The sequence below is a fragment of the Phacochoerus africanus genome, chromosome 1, assembly GCF_016906955.1.
Source record: "Phacochoerus africanus isolate WHEZ1 chromosome 1, ROS_Pafr_v1, whole genome shotgun sequence".
In the NCBI taxonomy this organism is placed as follows: Eukaryota; Metazoa; Chordata; class Mammalia; order Artiodactyla; family Suidae; genus Phacochoerus; species Phacochoerus africanus.
This window is the reverse complement of record NC_062544.1, coordinates 181166971-181192989: the sequence shown is the minus strand read 5'-3', so window position 1 is coordinate 181192989 and position 26019 is coordinate 181166971. Positions and strand designations below refer to the sequence as shown.

The 26019-nt window shown below is 40.9% G+C and overlaps 1 pseudogene; it reads right to left on the bottom strand.

The window, feature by feature from the left end:
- Positions 1–13663: 13663 nt before the first annotated feature.
- Positions 13664–14168, bottom strand: LOC125112724 (cofilin-1-like; annotated as a pseudogene).
- Positions 14169–26019: the final 11851 nt, after the last annotated feature.

The window sequence follows — 26019 nt, the reverse complement described above, 5'->3', positions numbered from 1 at the left end:
TGAGCCCATTCATAATGGGCTTTGCTTATGAGCCCAGTGAATGATAACAGGGGTAGCCAGGAATGAGGCTGACTGGTTTCTACAGAAAGGGTCACTCCATCCACTTGATTATTAAAACCCTTCTCTGCTGAGGTCACTCTTTGGTAAGCATTCATATAGGATTCAGATGTGCTTTTTTGCCTGTTCAGACAGGTATATCTGCATACCCCTTCTCCATATTTTCTTGTCACCAATTTGCAAATTATATTTCTTCCAAGTGGGGACGATGGGCATTTGAGCCACTTCTTTTTTTTTTTTTTTGGCTTTTTAGGGCTGCACAAGTTCCCAGACTAGGGATCAAATTGAAGCTGCAGCTTCTGGTCTACACCACAGCCACAGCAACACGGGATCCAAGCTTCATCTATGACCTATACCACAGCTGACAGCAACAGCAATGCTGGATCCTTAACCCACTGAGGGAGGCCAGGGATTGAACCCACATCCTCATGAGCCACTAGTCAGGTTTATAACCCACTGAGCCACAACAGAAACTCCTGGGCAACTTTTTCATGTAACTTACTTGTGCCTTCAGCATCTACTTGGGTCCAATCCCATGTATACCATTTCTATTTGACAATGGAATGCTGCTGTTCAAGCCCAACTTTATGGCTTGATGGGTCAGATCACACCCAGTTCTTATGTGCTAATGGGCAGTTCAGGTTTCATGATAACTTGACGGTGGATGGTTGAGCATTCAGTCTCTGCTAAGGCGCAGTAGCAGGCCAAGAGCTGTTTCTCAAAAGAAGAGTTATCTATAGAAGATGGCAGGGCTTTGTTCCAACATTAAAAATGCCTGCTCTGTAGTTCTCCTTTAGGGACCTGTCAAAGGCTCCAAGCAGCATCTCTATCTGCCACTAACACTTCAAACACCATTGGATCTGCTGGATCATGTAACCTAAGGGTCAGAGCAGTTTGCACAGTAGCCTGGACCGGTTGCAGAGCCTTCTCATTTCTGGGCACTACTCAAAACGAGCAGGTTTTCAGGTCAGTAGGTAAATTGTCTAAAGTAATTCACCTACATGAGGACTATGTTGCCTCCAAAATGCAGGCCCTCTGGGCATTTTGTCTCTTCCTTGGTTTTAGGAAGGGTCAGAGGCAACAGTTTATCCCTCACATTAGAAAGGATGCCATGGTATGCCCTACTAGACTCCTATACATTTCACTAAGTTTAGAGGCCTTCTGATGTTTGCTAGATTTAATTCCCACCTTCTGATATGCAGATGTTATCAATAAGCCTAGAGTACTTGGTATTTCTTGCTCATTACACCCAGTCAATTATGTCATCAATATAATGGACCAAGGCTGTGGAAGGGAAAGGTGGTCAAGATCCTGAGAACTAAATTAAGACATGGGCTAAAGAGTTGATATACCCCTGACATAGGACAGGGAAGATATATTACTGACCCTGTTAGCTGAAAGCAAACTGCTTGTGGTGGTCTTTACTGATAAGTAAAAAGTATTTGCCAGATTAATTGCTGCAGTAGGTAGTAGGGGATATGTTATTTTGCTCAAACAATGAAACCTCGTCTTGCACAGCAGTTGCAATTGGAGTTACCACTTTGTTAAGCTTGTAATAGTCCACTGTCGTTGTCCAAGATGCACCTGTCTTCTGCACAGGCCAAATAGGTGAGTTGAATGAGGATGTGCTGGGAATCACCAATTGTGCATTTTTCAAGTTCTCAATGGTGACGCTAATCTCTGCAATCCCTCCAGGAATGTGTATTGCTTTGGTTTCCTATTGTCCTAGGTAGAGCGAGTTCTAGTGGCTTCCATTTGACCTTTCCCATCATCATAGCCCTCACTCCACAGGTCAGGGAACAAATATATAGGTTCTTCAAACTGCTAAGTATATCTATTCTAATTATGTTTTTCAGAGCTGGAGCAATAACTACAGGATGGGTTTGGGGTCCCACTGTGCATACTGTGAGATGGGCCTGAGTTAAAACTCCATTGGTTACATGACTTCCATAAGCCCCCTGGTAGACCACAGGGACATTTGGATCTCCTGGAAATAGTGTCAATTAAGAGCTAGTGTCCAGTAGTACCCGAAAGGTATAATTATTTCTTTTTTCCCCAATGCATAATTTCCCTGGTAAAGGCCATAGGTCCCTTTGGGAAAGGCTGGGAGAAAGATCAATAGTATACATTTTTGACTACCCCTTCATTCAGGAGGTTCTTGGTCTATAAGCTGTTCAAGTCTGGGAACTGATTGTGGGGCTGTGCTCTTTATTTTTATGATTCAGGTTAGACTTTTGTTCACTTGATCTAGAATTTTCTGTGTATACGGATCAAATAGACATTCATTAGGCTTCCTATCTTTTTCACTTCTAGGAAGACCATGATCAACCAGTCAATGCCATAGGTCTATGGCAGTCAGGCTATTCTGATTTTTGCTTTGACTCTGCCGACCATCACGGTAACCACACCCACCTAGCCTTTGGTGGTTGAAGGTGGCCATCTGACCCTTGCCATTCCCAGATCTTACAGCATGTAGGTTTCCCAATTCAGTGATTACAGTCCCCACTGCAAGGTCTGGTACATAGAGAAGAGTAATCACAGAACTCCAAGAATGCTAGAGCTCCTCTCACAAATTTACTTTGCTCAGCAGTGGTAAATGGTATATATTCTGGACCCTCCAGTGTGGGTAAGGAGGTCTTAAATGACAAATCCATTATAATATTCCAAACTCCTTAAGTCATTGAATCCCTCCATCTTAAGCCAAGCCATGTCCACATTTCTAGTTTCTTTCTTTTTTTTTTTTTTTCCCCCTTTTTAGGGCCATATCTGCAGCATATGGAAGTTCCCAGGCTAGGGGTAGAATCAGAGCTACAGCTGCTGGCCTATGCCACAGCAGCATCAATGCTGGATCCAAGCCATGTCTGTGACCTATGCCGAAGCTCGCGGTAACACGGGATCCTTAACCCACTGAATGGGGCCAGAGAGTGAACCCACATCCTCTAAGTGACAATGGGAACTCCCATTTCTAATTTCTAATTTGCTCAGTACGGGCCACTTTTTTGGGTTTTTTTGTTTGTCTGTTTTTACTTTTTAGGACCAAACCAGTGGCATATGAAGTTGCCAGACTAGGCATCTAATCAGAGCTACAGCTTCTGGCCTATACTACAGCCACAGCAATGTAGGATCCAAGCTACATCTGTGACCTACAGCACAGCTCGCGGCAATGCTGGATCCCCAACCCACTCATGGAGGCCAGGAGTCAAACCCACATCCTCGTAGATACTAGTTGGGTTTGTAACCCATTGAGCCACAAGGAACTCCCTATGGGCCAATTTTTGAACCATGTTTCACCCAACAAACCAAACTGCTAGAGCCCTTCCTAACTTCTCAAGCTACCATATTAAATGCAGAATCACTGCTTAGAGAGCCCATATCAACACATTTGGCCTGATCCAACTTTGTTCCTTCCACCACTATTCCACACCTCAATATCCACTCCCACTCATACTCTCCAGATTTCTTTCTGTATAAATTATAAAATTCAAGTAGTTCTTTTGGAGGGTAGCACATCTCCTCATGGGTCACACTTTGTATGTCACTTTTAGGGCTACTGGGACTTGAGTCTAGTTATAGGTCTAGAAGCAGAGAGGGGTAGTGGGAGTGAGTCCTGAGAAGCAGCATTGTCCTGTTTGGCAACTGCCTCAGGGGAGGCCATTCTAGTTTCCTCAGATAAATCAGAGTTAATCCCCTCAGATAGGGGTGGAAAGACTGCTGTCACTGGGGAGAGGAAAACACTTCTACTGGGGAAGAGGAGACTGCTCTCATTCAGGGTGGGGAGGCCTCTTCTGCTGGGAAAGGAGACTCATCAGCATTTAGGGGATTAGTGTCTCCAGCTTCACTAGGGTCTTCCCACAGGTCCCCATTACACCTTACAGGATCCCAGTCTTTCCTAATCACCATCCTCACTGTAAAAGAATACACCCTACAGAGGCTGGGTGTTTAACTTGTGCTGTCATTCAGATGATGAGAATCGGCATTTGGTTTTAAGCAACCAGCCCTGCAGCTACAGGAGGGAAGGGTCCTTCAGGACACACACAGAAGTTTTTAGGTCACTTACAAGGTGTTTGAGTTGAGAATTTGAATCCCTGAACTCAAACTTTTCTTTCACCACTTTGTCTCGTGACATTAGGACCAACCAGCCAACCTCATTATATTAGCTTTCCAACAGTGTTTGAAAGTATCATATACACAGTCATTTGGTTCTTTGTTTCTTATAAGTGGTTGATTAAGAGTATGCAATGGAAATATTTTCCATATCTCTATTGCTAGATCATGCCACAGACTATCAGTGTTTCCTTTACTGGAAACTAGAGTCATTAGCATCTTTTTATCTAATAAGATTACTGAATCAATTCCAGAAATCCCAGAACCAATTAAGAAACCTCTTCCTTAACATTCTGTTTCTTGAGAGCCACTCTCAGTATCAAAATCTACACTAATCTGGGTTCTCCGGTGAAACAGGACCAACAGGTACACCATGGCCCAGTCAAGGTGACACATAAAACTAATCATCACATTTACTGATGCATAACAAATTACTCCAAAACCTAGCAGCTTAAAACAGAAAACATTTATAGTTTTGCTGCTGCTGTGGGTCAGGAATCAGATGCAATTTAGACTCACTTAGGAAGCTGCAATCAAGTTGCTGGCCACAGCTACGATTGATTACCTCAGGGCTTGAGTGGTAATGCATCTGCTTCCAGCTCACTCTTGTTTCAAGTCTCAGGTCCCAACAGTTAACCATAGGTCAACACATTTTTTGCCACATGGCTTCTCCATAGGGCTACTCACAATGTGGCAACTTGCATTCCCCAGAGCAAAGGCTCAGAGAGAGAGAACAAGACAGAATCCAGTCTTTTTGTAACCTAACCTTGGAAGTAACATGCCATGATTTTGTCCTGTTCTACGGGTTAGAAGCAAATTACTAAGTGTAGCCCACTCATTTACATATGTAGAAAGCCAATTCTCAAACAGCTTGTGGCAAAATGCACCTGGAAAGCTACACAGCAGACTAGATAGTACTGGTTTCTCCTGAAAGATCATGGAATTTTGTTGTAGGGGAAGGCCAGTGGGGCTGGAGATGAAGGGGCAGGAATGGTGTTAACACTTACATTATTTTCATTCTTTGAATTATTTTACTAGAATGTATTGCAGTGTTACATGTATAATTGAAAATAAATACAAATTCAAAATAAATCTCACTGAAAAAAATCCACATTTGTTATTCAAGAAAAAAAAATGTTTTTAAAGGAATGAAAGAGTCATAATCATGGAAATGTTCTTATGCTAAATGGAGAGCTTTAAGACTATCTGCAGCTTACATTATGGGCTATTCCAAAGGTACAATAAAACAAAGTCCTTTTAGTTGGGGATTGATTTTTTTTTTTTTTGCCATACCCACAGCATATGGAAGTTTCCCACTTGGGGATTGAATCTGGGCTGCAGTGGTGATTTGTGGCAAGCCAGATCTTTAACCCACTATGCCCAGTGGAAACCCTAGAGAGGGGTGGGTTGGAGGAGGGGATTGATTTTTCTAGGTTGAATAGAGCACTGGTAGTGCTTTTACTTGTTCTTTGATTAAACTAAGAATAATTTTTTAAAAAGCATCTACTCAGGCTGTCAGAGGAAACCAGGAGGGCAAAGGGAAAGAGTTAAATGGAAAAACTTCTTCAGAAGCTAATTTTTGAGAATGACTTTTTTTTTTTTTTGCATACTTCTGATGAAATATAATTTTTTCCCTGATAGACCTAGAGGCTCTAGGGAAATAAAATTTGCTAATAATAATAAAACTGTATAACAGCTTTTGGATACTTACTCTGTGCCAGGCTCTGTGCTAAGAGCTTTACATACATCATCCCATTTAATCCTGACACCCCTATGCAGAAGGCATTACAGTCAGTACAGTTGCCCTTTTTTCAGAGTAGGCACGACGAGGTGAAGGGCTCAAGGTCACACAGCAGTAAGTGGTTAAGCTGTGATTCAAACAGAAGTCCTTGCTCTTGTCCTTCCTCATGAGAAATGAGGCCTATCTCTGTCCTCAAAAACAGGAGCACTACCCAGCAGGAAATGTAAAAAGTGATGAAGAAATTAAATTACATCTCTTTCCATCTGTTGTTTCCCAGAGCATTTGTCTGGCTGGGGATGTGATCTCAAGGTCTGGGGTGCAGCCTGTCCCAGATGGTGGACTTGGTCTTAACTTAGGCTGTATGTCTGCACCCAGGAGAGAGGCCAGTTCTGGAACGCCTACTTTGTATCATTATGCAAGCGATTCCTCAGCCACCAAATAAGTAGATGAATGTTTTCTTTGATCAAGGTCCTCCAACTAAGACCAAAGGAAAAAAAGTGGGGCCTCACACAAATAAATCAAACATGAGGGGGAGGAGCTACTAAGCAAGATTAAAAGGAAATCAAGTACATCTACAGTATAATTGCCTCACTTTACAACTGAGAAATCCAAGGGCCAGAGAGGAAAGTGATTTGTTCATGTATTTCTAACAACAGGGACGTAGCTGGGAGAAAAGGCCAGATCTCCTGGCTCCTGGATCAGTGCTCTTTTCCCATATGCGTCAGGATGAAGGCCTGGCTGGGATAGGTGGTAGGGTTAACAAAGGTGCTGGCTCCAGGGTAAATAAACTACAAGTGACTGGGTGGAGGGTGGAAACACAAAGAACAGGAAATCATTTAGGAGCATGGACCATCAGAAGAACACTTCAAAAAGCCCCAGGAGAGGGTCACTCATTCTGCAGGTCCAGGTCCATGGGGTCAAAGAGTGAGAACAGCACCAGCTGGCACAGGCTGAAAAGCTACAGAGCCCATGGAAAGAAGTACACTTATTGGAAAGGGCTTAAATGAAGACAGGCATTTCTTGGGAAGGTAGACTGGGCCTGGAGAAAGGAACAGACAAGGAGGAGTGAGTGACATGGGGAGCAAGCCTCTTATGGAAAACACCTTCAGCTCTGTCAACTTAAGGTCAGTGCTGGGTCAGAGCTATGGCTAGGATGGTAATCCGGGGAAGGTTGAGTATAGTAGTATAGTAGTGGTATAGTATAGTAGTATAGCAGTAGTATAGCAGCGATCAAAAACCGAAATGCCTTCAGTGGCTAGAGGGATAATAAAAATAAATGATGGGAGGACAGTGAATACAAGCCTCTGCCTACAATCCCTTTCTATCCCTCTCAAAAAAACAAACAACAACAACAAAAAACAAAAACGAAAAACAAAAAACCACCAAAACACTACCAGCTTGAAGATAGATTTCCAGACTATGACTTATTTATTTGAGCCTCATAGTTGATAGCTTACTTGGGAGTGGTGGAAAGTGTGGCAAATAGAGGACAATTTTCCCATCTAAACAAAGCAGCTGCTGTTCAGTCCCTGTAAATTTCTGATCTGCCAGAATGAAGACTCAATACAGCTGGCTTTCCAACTTCCCAAGAGGCACTAGAAATCTAAGCTTGTATGTGTAAGCTTCTGAGTTTTTGTTTGTTATTTGGCCTCACCTGTTGCATGCGGATGTTCCGGGGCCAGGGATTGAACACAAGCCACTGCAGTGACAATACCAGATCCTTAACCCACTGTACCACAAGGGAACTCCAGCTCCTGATTTTTAACTGCTGGCAACACATTAAAATATTTTAAACCTATGTGGACTAGGCAAAGTCACAGACCTTTACATTCAAGGATCAAGGGAAACAGGCCATACTTCCCTAATCTCCAGCTAGAAGGAAGGTTAACACAGCTATGAATCCCTTATCTAGGTCTAAATCCTTATCTCCTGTGGCCAGACAGCTTTTGGAATTCAGCAATTTTCTTATTTTTAATTTTTCAGATTTATGGGGCCAATGCCATGCAGCATGCCAAGAGAACTCTGAGGCAGTGCCCTATTAAAAAACACATAAATTTTTCTGCAGCAAAACATATACATATTTAAAAATCAAGTGCGATAAAGAGTATAAGTGATCTGGAGTTACCACTGTGGCTCAGCGATAAGGAACCTGACTAGTATTCATGACGATGTGGGTTCGATCCCTGGCACTGCTGAGTGGGTTAAGGATCTGGCATTGCCATGAGCTATGGTGTAGATTGCAGCCACAGCTAGGATCTGAGGTTTCTGCGGCTGTGGTGTAGGCTGCAGTTCCAATTCAACCCCTAGCCTGGGAACTTCCATATGCTGCTGCACATATGGCCTTAAAAAGCCAAAAAAAAAAAAAAGGAAAAGAAAAGAAAAAGTATAAATAATCTCACATAAATTCCAGCCAAGTTTTGCCACCGAACAAGATAGTTGCAAACTTACGAAAAAATATTACTTTTTCAAAATCATTGGGATTTCAGAATTATTGATAGCAGACCGTGGACCTATTATGAGAAAGACAACAAATGAGTAATGGGTACATACTCCATTAATTAATAGGCACATAGAGTTTGTGCCTGTTGACTTTGGAAAACATGTTTGTATCTTTGCTAACTGGCAATATCCCTGCTATCTCCCCTTCGGCCCCAGGGGAGAGGCAGTGCTTTGCTCTATACCACTGTCCTCCTAGCTCAGCAGGTCCTTCCCTTAACCCCCCAGCATAGATGAGACAGGCTGTAAGGAAGTTGAGCATAGGCAGTCACTTCCTGCTGTTCTTAGAAGTGACTTCTCAGAGATGCCACCCCATTAGCGACCCTGACTAGACTGCCTCCCTGTTAGGCTTCCGACTATCTTGATGCCTCAAGGTACACACCAGACTTTCAACAAGGCCCCAAGCCAGGACAGAAGTTCTCCTTCCTCTCTAGTTCCTGCCCCTCCTCCATCCTCAAGTTTTACATTCCAGTAATTTATAATTGTGGACCTATTACAAGGGGGGAGACAGCCAATGAGTAATGGGGACAGATTCCCTTTACTCAGAGGGTGGATGACCGCCAGTGGAATTGCTTCCCTTCAAAAGAATCCCCACACTAAACCCTGAGGCTGCTGAGCTCCACCCCTTCTCACCCTTCAGGACAATTACAATCCAAGAGCAGCCAGTATCAGCACAATCTGGGTCATGGAATCCCAGTGGGTGTATCCACAATCCACTCTGTGCTAAATCCCAGAGGGAGATCAGATGTGCATCTCTCTCCTGCAGCTTTAGGGCTTCTGCTCCTGATTCTCTGCCTTACTCCACAAAGAAGAACACATACACATGTCCAGATAGACCACAGGCTAAATCCAAAAATGGAAAATAATCCTTTCTCCTGCGGGAAATTGAATTCTGCAGGGTCTTGATTTTGCTAAAATATCACCCTGCAGAAAGACAAACTGGATTTACATTACAAATAAAACCCCTGGTTTAGCTTCTCAACATCTTTACTCCGATAGCCTGTTTCCCTCAAGAACAACACTGGGTCTCCAGAGGTAGGAGTAACATACCCAAAGGCAAATGAAATTCTCTTCTTACAATGAGGATTACTGCTGAAGATCTCATAAAAGAGCTCCTCCCATTTCTTGCCCACTGAAGGTTTATAGAGATCAGGACACTAATCTCAACACCTTCCAGTGGGTGCGTGTGTGCACTCTACTGTAATTAATAAGTAATTGTGGGGTGATATATGATAATGTGTGTATATTCTATTGCTCAATAATTCCTAAAAATCTCTTACCCAATAATTTTAGCTTCCAAATTGATGATTCTTACCCAAGTTATTACAATATTGGTGGCAAAACGGTGATTTTTCTATTGATGTTCTTTTGTTTGTTTTGTTTCCTTCTTTGGCCATGCCCATGTCATGTGGAAGTACCAGGGCCAGGGGTTGAACCCACACCACAGCTTTAAACAGAGCCACTGTAGTGACAACCCCAAATTCTTAGTCCGCTTCTATTTTCTTTCTACATTTATTAACTAGTAGCCTTCGAGAGAAAAAGCTCATCTCCACCGGCACCTTCGAGTTTTTATGAACTCATGGGTTCTTTTCTGACTCAAAGTAGTATGACCATTACCATTATTATTCTTTTTGGTTTTATTAATATAGGTGCTGGACAATATTATATGTTACAGGTGTACAATATAGCAATTTACAAACTTTAGAGGTTATAAGCCATTTATAGTTATTATCAACTATTGACTGTATTTCCCATACTGTTCAATATATCCTTGTAGCTTATTTTATACCTAAATAGTTTGTTCCTCTCACTCCTCTACCCCTATATTGCCCCTCCTGCTTCCCTCTCCCCACTGGTAACCACTAGTTTGTTCTCTGCATCTGTAAGTCTGCTTCTTTTTTGTCATATTCACTAGTTTGTTGTATTTCTTTTTTTTTCTCTTTTCTTTCTTTCTTTCTTTTTTTTTTTCCTGTCTTTTTAGGGCCACACCAGTGGCATATGGAGGTTCCCAGGCTAGGGGTGGAATCGAAGCTGTAGCCGCTGACCTACACCACAGCCATAGCAACTTGGGATCCAAGCCACCTCTGTGATCTACACCACAGCTCATGGCAAAGCCAGATCCTTAACCCACTGAGTGGGGCCAGGGATTGAACCTGAATCCTAAAGGTTACTGCTCAGATTCGTTTCCGCTGAGCAGAACTCCAGTTTGTTGTTTTTCTTAGATTCCACATATAAGTGATATCATATGGTATTTGTCTTTCTCTGTCTGACTTATTTCACTTATCACAATGCCCTCCAAGTCCATCCATGTTGCTGCAAGTAGCAAAACTTTGTTTTTATGGCTGAGTAGTATTTCATTGTGTATGTATACACACACACACACACACAGACACGCACACCTCAGCTTCTTTATCCGTTTATCTGCTGATGGACACTTAGGTTGCTTCCATGTCTTGGTAACTGTAAACAATGCTGCTGTGAACATTAGGGTGCATGTATCTTTTTGAACTAGTATTGTTTTTTTCATATATATGGCCAGGAGCAGAGTTGCTGGATCATATGGTAGTTTTATGATCAACTAAATACATTTTTTTGAGCTGCTATGGACTCATAAGTTCTTTTCTACCTCAAGATAACATAGCTATTACCATCATTACTCTTTTTGATGGCCAACTTATCACAAACTTGGCCAGGGGGAGCAATTTTAAGCTACCTCCTATATCTTCTATATACCCATTAACTGTGAGCACTTCTTTCCTTTTGTGCACAAGATGTCTCCAACTCACTGTGCACCTTCCATATCCCAGACTTACTTGGAATCAGCCATTTTTCCAAAGAATCTAAGTTTCTTTCACTGTAGAACAATATTTAGAAATCAGTATCTGCATACTAGGTATGACCAATGTTATTGTAGTGTTATTGCTTCTAGGCTTCTTTAGGAGCCTAGAAAATGAAATTTTCAGAGCTAGAAAATATTAAACCATGAGTTAATACTGATACCTCTGATGCAAATCAAGTTTTTTGTTTTTGTTTTTTGTCTTTTTTTTTATTTTCTTGGGCCGCCCCTGCGGCATATGGAGGTTCCTAGGCTAGGGGTCGAATCGGAGCTGTAGCTGCTGGCCTACACCAGAGCCACAGCAACACAGGATCCAAGCCAAGTCTGCAACCTACACCACAGCTCACAGCAATGCTGGATCCTTAACCCATTGAGCAAGGCCAGGGATCAAACCTGCAATCTCATGGTTCCTAGTCTGATTTATTAACCACTGAGCCACAACGGGAACTCTGCAAATCAGGTTTTTAAAAAACAGGATTCTTCTTAACCTTATCTTATAGTGAGAAAAAAACTGGTTTCCAACAATTTTCTCTAACCTAAAATACATATAAAACATTTTCAGAATTTTTTCACTGATATCATTATATTTAAAACAAAAACAAAAACAAAAAAAAAAACCCTGGAATTTCCATTGTAGCTCAGCAGTAATGAACCCGACTAGAATCCATGAGGACTTGGGTTTGATCCTGGCTTCCCTCAGTGGGTTAAGGATCCGGTGTTGCTGTGTAGGTTGCAGACGTGGCTTGGATCCTGCATTGTTATGTCTGTGGCCCAGGCTGGCAGCTATAGCTCCAATTCGACAGCTAGCCTGGGAACTTGCATATGCTGAGAGCATGGTCCAAAACAAACAAACAAACAAAAAATCCTAAGATTAGTATTTCTTTGAAATTCTTTGTGTACTTAAAATATATTCTATTAAGGAGTTCCTGTCATGGCTCAGTGGTTAACGAATCCAACTAGGAACCATGAGGTTGGGGGTTCGATTCCTGGCCTTGTTCAGTGGGTTAAGGGTCCAGTGTTGCCATGAGCTATTATGTAGGTTGCAGACGTGGCTTGGATCCCGAGTTGCTGTGGCTCTGATGTAGGCTGGTGGCTACAGCTCCGATTCGACCCCTAGCCTGGAAACCTCCATATGCCACAGGAGTGGCCCTAGAAAAGGCAAAAAGACCAAAAAAAAAAAAAAATATATATATATATATATATATATAAAGGAAGTGCTGTGCTCAAAAGTCAGGTGAATTAATTCTTTTTTCTAAGTGGCCATGGTAACAATTTGATACTTTTGCTAGGTTAGTTTGAGGCTGTGTTCAATATTAGAGTTTGCTTTTTTAAATTTTTGCTGGTTTAATATGCAAAATATTTACATGGTTCTAAAATTACATAGAGATAAGCTCAGAGAAGTTGTATTTCACTTTCAACATTATTGTTAGCCTCTGCCTTAGCCTTCTTATATGTCTTTTTTTTAACAATAAGCAAATATATATGTAGTCTTCTTTCTACTCTCTTCAAACAGCAGTGCTTATATTAAAGGGCTATATCCTTTAATATAACAATTTCATACAACAATGTTTGTATTAAAGAGCTACACTATTTTATAGCTTGCTTTTTTCATTTAACAAAATATTCCTTGAAAATACTCCAGATCAGTACATAGAAATCTTTGCTACACAGTATTCCATTATTTAGGTGTACTATCATTTATTCAACTAGTTTTAGATAGAAGGATATTTAGATAGTTTTCTATTTCTTCTACGAAAATTGGTTTGTTTAAAATTTATCCCTACCAGGGACAATTTTGGAAACTTTTCTCTTCCTAGAGAATTAGTTATTTCAACCAGATTTTCAAATGCATTTGCATGAAGTTGTGCAAAGTAGTCTCTTAAATGTTTAATATTTTCTTCTGTTTCAATGCTTACATCTCCCTTGTCTTTTTTTTTTTTTTTTATTGTTGTGTCTTTTTCTTTTTTAATTGAAGGTCCCTTACTGGTTCTGCTTCCATGAGTGGCTATGACCAGGGGAAAGGGGGAGTGGAACCAGGTGGCGCATGAAGGGGTCTTCTCCACATTATTCCATTTATACACAGAACTAAACAGATAAGCACAGAGTCACTATTTCAGTTAGAAGTTGGTCAGGAACTGGGGTGTCGTTAAAAAAAATACAGGTCCCTCCCCCAAACAGTGGTGCCTGGGGGGAACTTGATCTGTTTCAACCCAAGAGGAATCAGAAGATCAAAAACGGTTTGGAAAGGCCAGAACCGTCAGGGGTGGCGGGAGGAGGGGGAAGGTCCACCTTAGGGGGGTGCTGTTTGGCAACTGGGGTAAAGGGATTGCCCTCCCCCTGCTGGGATCCCCCACCCCTCCGGTTTGGCAGGAAGGGGGCAGCCTGCAACCCCCGTGGGCAGGTCTGGGGCTGCAAGACGCTCCAGGCAGGAGGCTGGAGGGGGCTCACAAAGGCTTGCTCTCCAGGGAGATGACAGCGCTGCCCCCCAGCTTCTCTGCCAGGGTGCGGCGGTCCTTGACCTCCTCGCAGCAGTTCGCTTGTAATTCATGCTTGATCCCTGTCAGCTTCTTCTTGATGGCATCCTTGGAGCTGGCGTAGATCATTTTGCTCTTCAGGGGTGCACACTCAGGGGCCCAGAAGATGAACACCAGGTCCTCCTTCTGGCTCTCCTCGGTCTCGTGGGTCGCGTCATAGAGGGCGTAGCGGCAGTCCTTGTCCAGCAGCATCTTGACAAAGGTGGCATAGGGTCGTCTACAGTCTGGCTCATGTCACCCACGAGGATCTCCTTGCCTTCCTCCAGGATGATGTTCTGTCCTCGCTCAGGCAGAAGAGCACCGCCTTCTTGCGCTTCTTCACCTCCTTTGGTGTGGAGGACTTACACACCTTCATGTCATTAAACACTGTGATGACCCCGTCAGAGACAGCCATACCAGAGGCTATATTTCCGGAAGCGAAAAGGAGATAGCAAGGAGAGTCAGAAAAGACAAGAGCCGCTTCAGCTGCTGCCGGGATCCGACTCCCTTGTCATTTCTTGTTTTGTATATTTTTTCCCTTTTTCTTTTCATGATTAGGTGAGCTGGTAGTTTATCTAATTTTTTTTTTTTTTCCAAAGAACTACTCAGGTTATTTTCCCCAAAGATTAATTTACTAATACCTTTATTTTTCCTATTCTAATAATTAACATCTGCTTTTAATCTTTTTTTTTTTCCTTCTCCCTGCTTTCTTTTCATTTATTTTACTGTTCTCTTTACAGGATTTTTTGGGTTTTTTGCTTTTCAGGACCGAACCTGAGGCATATGGAAGTCCCCAGGCTAGGGGTTGAGTCGGAGCTGCCCCTGTTGGCCTACACCACAGCTCATGGCAACACTGGATGCTTAACCCACTAAACGAGGCCAGGGATTGAGTCTGCATCCTCAATGATACTTGTTGGGTTCATTTTCTGCTAAGCCACAAAGGGAACTCCTCTTTCCAGGTGTGGAATTGAAATTTTAACTCATTTCTTTTCATTCTGAGATTGTTACTCATAACATTATTTTAGGCTATTGATTTTCCTCCTATCACTGCTTCTTAATTGTTCCTCTATCCCCTATATTTCCTATAAAACAGAAGTTAGATCTAGAAGCCTGATTAGATTTTATCCAAGAACACTTCACTAATGGTGTTGCGTGCTTCAAATTACATTTTGCCATAAGGCTCACGTTACCAGGTGTTATAGTTTTATTGTTGCTAACGGTGATCATTGGGTTCTGGTGGTGCTGGCCAATTTTCTCCATTTTAAAGTTCCCTATCAACATTTTACCTGATAGTTTTGTTAGCCTTAGGTAATAGTTTCCTAGACAGCCTTTATTTCTTTAGAAGTTACAAAATGGTGATGGGCTATTCTATCACTGCTTCTTTATTCATTAGCTGGAATTCATCTACAAAAATGACTTTTCCTCATTAATTATTTTATTTATACGGGAAAGGTAGGATCCTTGATGTTTTCTCCCTTTATTCATCAGTGTTCAGAATTGTGACAGTTATCTAGCAACCTCCAATGGTAACCGGTGTGTTTTTAAAACATCCTCATGAACACAGATTTATACATATTTGATGTTTCAATCCACTGCAGTCATTATTCTGTCTTAACTTTTCAAATTTTATACTGGAGTTGCTGTCGTGGCTCAGCAGAATCTTATGAGGACGCAGGTTCAATCCCTGGCCTCACTCAATGGGTTAAGAATCCAGCGTTGCTGTGAGCTGTGGTGTAGGCTGCAGATGCGGGTTGGATCTGGCATTGCTGTGGCTGCAGCGTAGGCCAGCAGCTACAGCTCCCACTGGATCCCTAGCCTGGGAACCTCCATATGTAGGTGCAGCCCTGAAAAAAAGACAAATTTTACACTTTATCTCTATTCTCTTACTGTGAAAATCTAAGTTTCTAATAGCATTAACACAAATACTTACATTTGTCCTCTACATCATGTCACTATTACTGTAACAAGAACACAGCATAAAATCTCTTTGTAGTTTTTTTTTTCTTTAGACCATATGCCACAAAGGATATCCTGTATTTTTAAATGAGGAACTATTTTTTCTATGCGGACATGGACCAAACTGATATATAAAGATTAGGTTCATTTGTTCCCATTTATTTCCAATTTTAGGGATTTGTTTTCCCCATTTTCAAATTATATAAACCACTTACATGGTTCCAAAGCCAAAAAATGTACCCACAGATTTCTCTGCCCTTGCTCCTTCATCCTGCACCCTCTCTCCCAATTTGGGAAACTGTTTTTATTAGTTTTTAATGAGTCATTTCATTGTTACTTTGTAAAGAATATAAACAAATATGTTTATCTTACCACCATTTCCCACAAAAGGTAACACAACATAAACACTGTCCTGAATCTTGCTTTATTTCATGTAACACTGGCTTAGCGATAGTTCCATATACCAATATATAAAGATCTTCCACATTCTTTTTACAGTTGAGTAGTTCTCTATTGCTTGGATGCCCCAAAGTTTACTAAACCAGCTCCCTATCCCTGAACGTTTCCAGATTTTGTTTCGTTCTGGTTTTTTTTGGCCATTTCTTGGGCCGCTCCTGCGGCATATGGAAGTTCCTAGGCTAGGGGTCTTATCGGAGCTGTAGCTGCCAGCCTACACCAGAGCCACAGCAACGCGGTATCCGAGCAGACTACACCACAGCTCACAGCAACGCCGGATCGTTAACCCACTGAGCAAGGCCAGGGATTGAACCCGCAACCTCGTGGTTCCTAGTCGGATTCGTTAACCACTGCGCCACGACAGGAACTCCCTGTTTTGTTCTGTTTTGTTTTAACTACAGCAAATAATGCCACCATAAGTAGCTTTATGCCTATTATAATAATTATGTTATAACAATTTCATATTTTTGCAAGTATATCTTCAGGAGACATTCCTAGAAGGGAATAGATGTTGGGTCAAAGGGTAAATGCTCATGCAGTTTTCCTAGACGTTGCCACACTCCCCACCACGGTGGTTATACTGCATTTCTTTGCCTTGCCACTAACAATGAGAAGGCCTGTTTCCTCACAGCCTCCCAGTGTCAAACCTTTGGGTTTTTGTCAATCTGATAGGTGAGCAATGGCATCTCTGTGTAGTTTTAATTAGCACTTCTATTTTTAAAAATATTTTTTTTATGTTTCAAGACATTTTTCATCATGGTAAAATATACCTAAGTTTTGCCTTTTAAACCACTTTTTTTTTTTTTTTTAATGGCCACATCCTCAGCATATGAAAATTCCTGGGTGAGGCATCCAGGAACTGAATCTGAGCCACAGCTGCAAACTGCACCACAGCTGTGGCAACGCCAGATCCTCAACCCATTACACTGGGCCAGGGATCAAACCTAAGCAGCCGCAGAGACAATGTGGGATCCTTAACCCACTGCACCACAGGAACCCCCCCCGCTTTTTTTCCTTTATGGCCGCACATTCGGCATATGGAAGTTCCCAGAGCTGGGGGTCAGCCTACACCACAGCCAAGGCAACGCCAGATCAGGGCCACATCTGCAACCTTTGCTGCAGCTTGTAGCAATCCAGATCCTTAACTCACTGGGTGAGGCCAGGGATTGAAGCTGCATCCTCATGGATACTGTTCGGGTTCTTAACCCACTGGGCCACAAAGGGAACTCCAGGAACTCCCTTTTTAAATCACTTTTAAGCATATAATTCAGTGGCATTAAGTATGTATGTTCACACTGTTATGCAACCACTGCCACTGTCCTTCTACAAAACTTCCATCACCCTAAACTGAAAATCTATACCTATTAAATAAAAACTCCCCACTCCTCCTTCCCCTCATCCCTCAGTAACCACTGTCCTACTTTCTGTCTCCATGTATCTGAGTATTCAAGCAGATTCATACAGTATTTGTACATTTGTGTCTGGCTTTTTCACTTAACTGTATATCCTCAAGGATCATCCACACTGCAGCATGCATTAGAATTTCATTCCTTTTTAAGGCTCAATAATATTCTGTACTATGTATATACCCCATTTTATTTATTTATTCATCCTCTGATAGACATGTGGGTTGTTGCCACCTCTTGGCTATTGTGAATTGGGCTACTATGAACATTAGTTTACAAATATCTGTTCATATCTCTGCTTTCAATTCTTTTGTATATATACCCAGAAATGGAATTATTGGATCATATATAATTCTATGTTTAATTTTTTGAGGAACTGCTATATTTCTTTTTCACAGTAGCTGCATGACTTTACATTCTCAACAGCAAAGCCCAAAAGATCCAATTTTTCCACATTTTTTGCCAAAACCTGTTTTCTGTTTTTTGATAATAATCTCTTTTGATAATTCTAATGGGTCTGAAGTGGCATTTCATTGTGGCTTTGATCCGCATTCCCGTAATTATTAGTGGTATCGAACATCTTCTTACATGTTTACTGGTCATTTGTATATCTTCTTTGGAGAATTGTCATTTTAAGTCCTTTTTCCCATTTTTGAATTGGAGCTTTAGAAGTTTTTTAAAATATATTCTGGATATCAACCCTTATCAGGTATATGATTTGCAAATACTTTTTTCTCGTTCTGTGAGCTGCCTTTTTTAACTCTATTGATAGTGTCCTTTGGCACTTATAAGTTTTTAATTTTAACGAAGTCCAACTTGTCTATTTTCTCTTTTGTTCCTTATGCTGTGGGTAGCATAGCCAAGAAATTATTGCCAAATCTGATGTCATGAAGATCTTCCTCCATTTTCATCTGAGAATTTTATAGTTTTAGCCTTTATGTATAGGTCTTCAATCCATTTTGAGTTAACTTCTATATGTGATGTTGGATAAGGATCCAACCTCATTCTTTTGGAAATGGATATCCAGTTTTCCTAGAGCCATTTGTTGAAAAAACTGTCCTTTCACTGTGAGTGGTATTGGCACCCTTGTTGAAAATCATTTGACCATACATATGAGGGGTTATTTCTAGGCTCTCTATTCTATTCCCTTGGTCTACATGTTTGTCTTTATGCCAGTTTCACAGTTTTAATTACTGTAGCTTTGTTATATGTTTAGAAATCAGGAAGTGAGAAGCCTACAACTTTGTTCTTCTTTCTCAAGATGGTGTTGGTTATTTGGGGTCCTTGAGAGTCCATACATATTTTAAGATGGATTTTTCTATTTCTGTAAAAAAAATGTTAGGATTCTGATAGGGACTGCATTGAATCGGTAGATCACTTTGAGTAGAACTGACATCTTAACATATTAGGTCTTTCATTCCATGAACACAAGATGCCTACCCATTTATTTACATCTTCTTTCATTTCTTTGTGTGATGTTTTTAGTTTTCAAACTTGCTTAATTCCCAATTATTTTTATTCTTTTTGATGCTCTTATGAATGGAATTGTTTTCTTAATTTCCTTTTCAGACTGTTCACTGTTAAATGTTTCTCTTATGATGGGAAGGCTGACCATCTTTTCATATGTTTAGGGGATATTTGTATTCCTTTTTCTGTGAAATTGTTCATGTCTTGTACTCATTTTTCTATTGCACTGTTAGTATTTTTCTCTAAATTTTTAGCAGCTCTTTATATACTACTAATATTAACCTTCTGGGTAGAGGTTCAAGTCACACATTGTCAAAAAACAATGAAAGTACAATTAAGATTTGTGCGTGTCATTGTATTTAAATATAACATTAGAAGAAACACCTGTAAACAAATATTGAATTCTGGTTAATGATACACATGCATTATTATACTGATATTTGCAATTTACTTTGAGATGTACCCAAAAAGTAATATGGACTGATGGGTGGATAGAGATAAATTATAAACCTGGTAAGGCAAGTACAGTAAAATGTTGATGAGAGAATCTAGGTGGTATGCATTCTCTATGAAACCTACACTTTGTAGAGAAATTCACTATACTTTTGGAAATGTTCATAATGAAATATTAGGGGGAAATATTAGCCCTCTAATGACAGACACTACAAATGTTTTCTCCAAGTTGTTTTTTTTTTTAACTTTGCTTATAGCTTTTCCTTAAGAAATGTCTTTTTTAAAAAAACTTATATATAAATGCATTTATAAATCTTTTATTGCATCTTAATTTTGAGTTACATTTCATGAGGTTTTCCCTTTCTTATGTTATACAGCAATTCATTCACACTTTTTTCTACTACTTGGCATTGTTTTATTTGTGTGTGTGTGTGTGTATTTCAGTCAAGCTATTATTTAAGAAATAAATCACTGAAGATTCAGTGAAGTCCTGTGACACTCTAGCCTCTTGTACCCTTACCCCTCACTAGAGGTAATCACTCTGTGCTTTGGTTATACACATTTATACACAAGCACATATGTTTACAATATATACTGTATATCTACATATACAGTATATATATTTACAGTTCATGTATATTTACAAACAATATATAACTATATTTTCACATTTGTAAAACATATTCATAAATAGTATCTTTCTAGAACTAGCTTTCTTTGATCAATATATTTTTGAAATTTATGCAAGCTGAGAAATACAGCTCTAATCCATCCATTTTAGCTATTATATGAGATTCTTCCTAAAATATGCTGTATGTATTTATCAATCTCCCCATTTGTGAATATTGGTTTGTTTTAGATGCTTCTCAGTTAGAAAAAGCTGTCATAAACATTCTCATACACACCTTCTTGTGCACATGTGCAAGATTCCCCAGGGAAGACACCTAAGAGTGGAACCACTGATTTACAGGATATGTGCATCTTCAATTTTACTAGAGAAGTGATTTACACAATCATGAGCAGTGATTACATCCTGACAATTTGACATTATTGGACTTTAAAATTTCTAGCAATAAGTAGATATAAAACTGTGTCTCATTGTGGCTTTAATTTGCACTTCCCTGATTCCAATGAAAATGCGCATTTTTTCAGATATTTACTGGCCACAAAGATTTCCTCTTCCATAAATTACCTCTTTGTATCCTTTGTAAAATTTTCTACTGATCTAAGCAGGTCCATTTGCACGGGCCTTGGAACTGTGTAGTCACACAGGGCCCTGCACTTAGGAGGGCCCCATGCTTTGTTTTGTTGCTGCTTTGAAATTCCTAATAATTTTTTACAAGGGGCCCTGCATTTTCATTTTGCACTAGGCTCCACAAGTTGTGTAGCTCGTCCTTAGGCTGAACCATGTTTGAACTGAGCTTTGAAGGATGAAAAGGGATTCATACTGATCTTCATTGTTCATTATGGCAGCCATTTAGCCTTATTGTTCAATACGGTGTCTACTTAAATTTAAATTAAATAAAATTAAAAATTCAGCTCCTCAGTCTCATTGGCTACAGTTCACATGCTCAGTAGTTACAAATGATTTGTGCCTATGGTACTGGAAAGCAGAGAGCATTTTTATCACCTCAGAAAGTTCTCTCAGACAATGCAGTTCTAGACTTGCTAGACTTAGAGTTTAGAAATCCTACTATAGAAGATGTAGGCCTTGGGTGAGTCATACGGTGTTGTTCTAGGGTGGAGGGAAACAAAGAGCAAAACTGTATTCTGGGAAAACAGTGGATACAAAGACAAGTGCATGAAAATGCACTTACAGCAGGAACCAGAACAGTAGGAGCTGGTTGAGTGAGGCAGGCTAAGAAGAGCTTTGTAGCCCTTTAGAGCATAGCCCTTTAGAGTTAATCATTAGAACTACTGTGAGGAGCCACTGAACAATTTCAAACCAGAAGTAGACAGAAAGATCTGGGTTTGAGGCAGACAGCCCTTATAATAACGCAGAGGACTAGATGGGCAACTCAGAAGTCAGGGGAGCAGACAGAAAGTTCTGACACAAACCCAGGTGAGAGAGGAGGCTTTCTGGGGAGGAGGGGGAGGGTTAGAATGCCCAGGTCTGAAAGAAAGAGAATTCATAAGGTTTTAGTAACTGTCTGGACACATGGAGTAATAAAGAGGGAAGAACTGAGGGTCAAACTTGGGGACTGATAAATGGGGCTCCTTTAATCAAATTCAGAATCCAGGAGAATAAATAGATTTTATGGAAGGCATTTAGGTTGACTTGGATATATTAAATTTGAGGTATTCTGGACCATTTGTTCATCAATCTCCCCACCTGCCAAATGAAGGTAGTAATAGTATCCATCCTGCAGGACTGATGTATTAATAATCAACTGATACAGTACATGTGAATATACTTTGTTAAAGTGTCACATACATGTTATCTAGCAACAGTCTGATATAACTGTATGTAACTGTGGTCTGGTGGAAGGAAGAAGCAGGGGAGAGACTGAAATACTGCCTGCATTTGCAAAAAAGCAGCACCATCCATCTTGTTCAGCAAGACAGGAGACGCTGGAGGAAAATGCTGAAGAAGATGAAAAATGTGGATAGTCAAGTAAGAAATATAAGATAACAAATCATCAATTAGAAATACACCCCAGCTGCTTCTAAACATAATAAATTGTTAAATCTTTCCGTCAAGTGGAAGAAGACAAAGTTACAATGAGATCTGGGAGAAAACACATATTAAAAAAAAAAAAATTCAGCTGAGCAATTAGTAGCAGCATTTACTGTAGATTAGAAATCCTCTCCAGAATTACTTCTGCCTTGGAATATACCAAGCATATATTACAAACTACTGTTACATTTTCATTTTCATCTGCAGACACATTTAAAGTTAAAAGGTAGTATGTCCTTAAAGGTGATTGCTAGCTCAAACTTGTCATTAAGCCTACCGCTTCCTGACACTTGATTATGCGTTTGGAAAGCTGCTAGGAAGTTTAACTATCTGATTGATTAGCTAGTATTTGGATGTAAAATGTAACTCTTTGATGCATGCTGTTCTTCCAGAATTTGGAAGCAGTGCAAAATTCTTACATTAGTTTTGCTTTTCTGAAGTAAGCAAAGAACCTGACAGTAAACCTCAGTTAGGCTATTCAATTAGGCTACTGAAGACAAATCACAGCAAGGTAGAGTGGTAGGGTGTGGTCCTTCCTTCAAGGAGCTGACATCCCCTAGCAGGGGTGCTATAAACAAGTACTGAGGGAAATGAGTGAGTACTCACAGAATTAGAAACAGCCTGGAGTGATACAGGCAAATGGGAAAGTAGGAAGAGTAGCTGCTATCCGAGATCATAAATCCAAAGTTTTATGACTCAATTTGAACTTATCTCGATAAGGCTCCCTGAGAGTCAATCTAATGTCAAGGTCAGCATCAGCCCTCCATCTTCCTGAGTGGTGCATGCAGTAGAAACCCACCACTTCATTCAGGTATCCATGGCCACCATATCTGCAGCTCCCTCCACTAAGTGGGAGACTACCTGCCCATCTTTCCATCTGGATGGGCCTTGTGGTTTCCTCTGATCCACATAGGAATTGACATATGTAATCCTGTCTGACTCCCAGCTATGCCTTAGCAAGTCTGTGACAGCTTCTGCCTCCCCTATTTTGGATGCTGCCCAGAGTCTGAGAATGGAGGCCATGGAGGATGAGAAGCCCTGAGGTTCTCCAGGAGAAGCACGGCCTTCAGTGGATGGCACCACCAACTGCTGGACATGTACACGAGGCCACCTTGGACCTTCAACTTAGCTGACTCTCCAGTTCACCAGTTGGCAAACTACAGCCCACAGGCCAAATTTGGCCCTGAGCCTGTTTCTATTATAGGGCCCTTGAGCTAAAACTAGCTTTTTTTTTTTTTTTTTTCTTTTTAGGACCACACCCATGACATATGGAGGGTCCCAGGCTAGGGGTCAAATTGGAATTATAGCTGCTGGCCTACACCACAGCTCATGGCAACGCCAAATCCTTAATCCACTGAGCAAGGCCAGGGATCGAACTTGGGTCCTCATGGATGCTAATAAGATTCATTAACAGCTGAGTCACAAGGGGAACTCCCTAGCTTTTGTTTTTTTTAAGGTTTGTTTAAAATAATTAATAAATAACAATATGCAATGGACACAAAATCTAAAATGTGTACCATCTACTGGCCTGTGCAGAAATTTTGCTGACCCCTGTGACAGCTGAATATAACTGTGTGAGTAAACCCAGACAAAACTACAGAGGAGTCAGTCAACTAACCCCCAGAACTGTAAGAAATATTAAAAGGATATTTTTAGGAGTTCCCGTCGTGGCTCAGTGGTTAACAAATCTGACTAGGAACCATGAAGTTGCGGGTTCGATCTCTGGCCTTGCTCAGTGGGTTAAGGATCTGGCGTTGCCGTGAGCTGTGGTGTAGGTTGCAGACGTGGCTTGGATCCCACATTGCTGTGGCTCTGGCGTAGCCTGGTGGCTACGGCTCCGATTAGACCCCTAGCCTGGGAACCTCCATATGCTGTGGGAGTGGCTCAAGAAATGGCAAAAAGACAAAAAAAAAAGGATATTTTTAATATATGGGATGCAAAAGATAACTGAAACACAAGCAGAATAGATGCTACCCAAGGAACAAGGAAACTGCCTTAAAGAAAATCATCTCTTAAATGTTTCACACATTTTCTTCTCACTCATTTCACTTAGGAGGATTTCTTAGCCCCAGTCTGCTGTCCATGGCTCTGTTTTGCATCCTAGAGAGGTCTTGCCATCTATGTGCACACATACCCACTCATTATTCATGAGACATTCGAAACATTTTAAAAACAGGCATCTGGAGTTCCCATTGTGGCCCAGTGGAAATGAATCTGACTAGCATCTCATGAGGAGCCAGGTTCCATCCCTGGCCTCACTCAATGGGTTAAGAATCCAGGGTCGCCATGAGCTGTGGTGTAGATCACAGACGAGACTTGGATCTGTCATTGCTGTGGCTGTGGCTTAGGCCGGCGGCTACAGCTCCAATTCGACCCCTGTCCTACGAACTTCCATATGCTATGAGTGTGGCCCTAAAAAGACAAAGGACAAAAATAACAATAATAGTAAATAAAAACAGGCATTACAATATAACTTTGCAAAAATAAAATACAGAATTTGTAAAATACCAATGTCTTAAAGCACCCTTCCAAGCAGAGAGGTCTACTTTTTTTCTATATATTACTCTATTTGCAATGGAGCCTTTCTGGTTTTGTTAACAATGGATTTCCTTTACTTAGTGAAGTGAACTGTCAGCCAAGGTGAGGTGAAGAATGGCTGAGATAAAGGCATTGGCAAGCAGCAATCACTTTACCCTTTTCAAAGGGCACAGCTACCTGCTAGGGCTGGAACCAGGAAAAGAATCACACTCAGGGATTCAGATCTGAATATTTACACAGTATCAACTAAGTCCATGCCTAGACTTACACTGCTATTATTCCCAATAATTTTGTTGTACATCCATTTTAACTCCTATATTCACCTGTATTATTTTCAGAGAAACTTCAAATTACCGTAATTTTTTTTTTTTCGTACTTTTAGTGCTGCACCTATAGCATGTGAAAGTTCTCAGGCTAGGGGTTGAATCAGAGCTATAGCTGTCCAGCCTATGCCAAAGCCATAGCACACAGGATCTGAGCTGCATCTATGACCTACACCACAGCTCACAGCAACACCGGATCCTTAATCCACTGAGGGACACCAGAGATTGAACCTGAATCCACATGGGTACTAGTCAGGTTCTTAACTTACTGAGCCACAACAGGAACTCCTATATTTACGGTGTTGATGCAAATGTGTGGATCACAATTGGGGATGGGCTGTTATGACTAGGCTTGAAGTTAAACAGATGATCCAGACCCACCTGATTTTGAGCAAAGGAACAGCAGAGTCAATATGACACACCTAAAAGTTTGCATTTAGCTTACAGCAGGGTGGTAGCTCCTTTCCAAATATGTTTCCCTTCCTCAACACCCTCCTGCCTCACAGTGAGCCTCATCTTCTAGTATTCATGCCTTGCTTGATTCCCTCCCCTTGAATATTGAATGGTCCTGTGCTTGCTATTGACCAACAGAATGCCAGAAGAATAATGCTACATAACTTTCAAGGCTAGCTTCTGCCTTGTGGCTTCTGCCTTGTACTCTTATAAAGGTGACTCTGATGAAATTCAGATCAAATTGCAGGGGGCAAGAGCAGACACTGATTTGCTGATGGAAACAAAAACCACTGATATGATCCACTGACTTAGACTGACTTATTAAATTTGTAAAAGTGGGGATTTAGAATCCTACACTTGTCTGTGGAACAGATGGTGCCCTCTGAGAGTCTTCTTGGAATTAAAGTGGTCATGTTATATAAAGTAAACTTGACATAGATCTCACCCAGAAGAGCTTAAATGGATGAGCTCGCACTCATGGATGTTTGATATGAGCCAGAGACTACACACAGTATTACTCATGGATGTTTGGTATGAGGCAGA